The sequence below is a fragment of the Pinus tabuliformis genome, chromosome 2_2 (genome assembly GCF_031772625.1).
Source record: "Pinus tabuliformis cultivar Carrire ecotype Pingquan chromosome 2_2, CPIR1, whole genome shotgun sequence".
NCBI classification, from domain to species: domain Eukaryota; kingdom Viridiplantae; phylum Streptophyta; class Pinopsida; order Pinales; family Pinaceae; genus Pinus; species Pinus tabuliformis.
In genome coordinates this window covers 221,752,183-221,754,746 of record NC_142300.1, presented here as the reverse complement: position 1 = coordinate 221,754,746, position 2,564 = coordinate 221,752,183, and positions in this window count along the sequence as shown.

Below are 2,564 nucleotides of genomic sequence, written 5' to 3'. Positions count from 1 at the left end.
TTATGGGTTGTCAAAATCTGGAACCCAAAAACCTCTATCCATAAATTTACTATTTTATCTACTTTTATTTTTTAAGTAATTTGACAATTTGAAAAAAGATACTATCGAAAAAATTCTAAAATCCCTAATAAAATTACTATTTTATCTCAATTTTCATTTAATTTTTTATTTTTTTTAAATATTATATTTTAATACAATTTGACGAAATCAAAATCTTCACATAACATATATATACTTATAAACCCATATTTAAAAACTATTTAACTCACAGCAATCTACCTGTTGTCGAGCAGATTGACACGACAACGCTCAGACCGGGGGCTGTCACCTTGATCCCCGATCCCTCCGTTTAAGTCTGTCTCCCGCGGCCAAGGGGGGTAGACCCTATGAGATAATGAAGACCAACTGCCAAACAGTCGGTTGGGAGACACGAGACACGATATGATAAGCACTAGATGGATTTGATTAATTTAGCAGACCAGTGCCTTAAGAGATTGTTATTAAAACGATTACTTGTTAAATGATATAGAAACATAAACCGTGAACAACAATCATTTGTCATCACAATGCTCTTAGAATGATCAAAACGATATCTAGCAACTGAGAATTTTGAAGAGATGAATGCTTTAAACCACCACGAGAATCATAAACTATTAACCAGATATCATATTTCGTATCTCGACTTGAAAATTTAGATCTCAGCATGAAAGATATAACATGAAAACAACTGAATCTGGCAAAAATAATTTTCCACAATTTTTTTTTTTTTCAATTTTTTTTTTTTTTTTTTATAATAAAAATGAAAAAAATCTAAAATAAAAAATTTAAACTTAAAATCTAATTTAAATAAAATTGAAAGCTAACTATAAAACATTAAAGTCTAAAACATAAAAAATAATCTAACCAAGCCTAAGTTCTAAAATCTAATTATAAAAATAAAACTAAGGCAAAAAATTTTATAGATAAATCTTTTTTTGATATTTTTATTTTTCATATTATAAAAAAAAAAAAAAAAATCTAAAATTTATGAAACTCTAACAAAAATGAAAATGAAAACGACATCTAACTATGCTTAACGCTTTTTTTTATAAATTTATTTAAAATACAAACAAAAAAAAATCCTAAAGAAATAATCGAAATCGAAACTAAAGAGCAGAGCCGCGACTATGACTACGTGACCCTTTCAGATAACTCCTTCATGAAAACAAATACACGCTTCGATTCTGCATGTAAGCCAACCAAAATAAAAATTTATGCTGAAAATTATAGCGGTTCATCAGATGGCTATGAGAAACATTGCGAAGAGATGAAATGAAGAACACAAATCCACTTACCTGACCCGGCGGGCTTGAGCACACGCAGAGAAACAGTGAATCGATTTTACCATAGCCGCATACCTGATACGCAAACGCATTAACGATATTGTTTTGTGTAACATGCTACCTGGTTCGATGGAGCTACAACAACAGCAAACTGTAATGTATCTCCAGCAATAACATTTGTCGGCTTATCTGTTCGGCTTTCTAGAAAGTTGATTCTCTGCGCGTGATGGAAATTCCGACGGCTGGCCTGATGGAATGCGTTGAATAAAGATACGCAGATGCTACCTTCTTCACAATGCTTACAGAGATTTTGACTGCGAACAAATGAAAATCCTATTTTTCGTGTAGATCTGAAGCACGCAGCCTCCAGTAGTTACGCAAAGACTGCTGAAGATTTTTTATCCGTTTGCATATCTGCGTCCTTCACTGCTTTGCACAGGTTTATAATGACTTAATTCTGACTGAAGATAGATTTGCAGGCACTTGAAAGCTGCAGAACCCTTGCTACCAAAAAGATAACCCTGTACCTGCAATGGACAAAATCACCCAAGGAATGATATATGCCTGAAAACCTTAATGAAAAATTTGAAACCCTAGAATAGCTGATTAATGTACAAATTTTTGGCTTCTTAACAGCCGGATTCAGCAATAAGCACGGAAATACTTAAAAGAATAAAAATTTAAGGTTTTCACTGTGAAGAACTTCAGAAAATCTCTCATGAAACTTAGAAAAATAAACCGGATGATAGACCCAGGATCAAATCCAGCTGGGCTCAGCAAAAAAAATGCTTGCGGGAGTTGCCTGGTCCAGCCGAGAACTTCCCCAAACGCCCACAAATTTCCTTCAGAAAGAGTTTTCTGCACAGCTCAGAACAAGCATCAGTAAAGAGGGCAAAAATGCTGCTAGATCTCAAAAAGTAATGGAGATACCTGCCATTACTTCAGAAACTCTAACAACACTCAAACCCTAGCAAGTGAACAAGATACATGTGCCCACAATACTCTACAAAAAGCTATTATTAATGGCTGAAAAGAAAATATGCAAAAAATTAAACAATCTCACAGCATTTCCAGAGAGTAACACCAGCTAAAATTTTGACCCCAAAGTCTTCTTTTATTAACCAGAAAACATATTACAAGAGAACTTCTTCAGTACCAGACTCACAGATCCAATTCCTGAAATGACCCCTAGCACCCTATTTAAAGGAAATGATCCCAACGGCCAGTTCGAGTGATCCATGT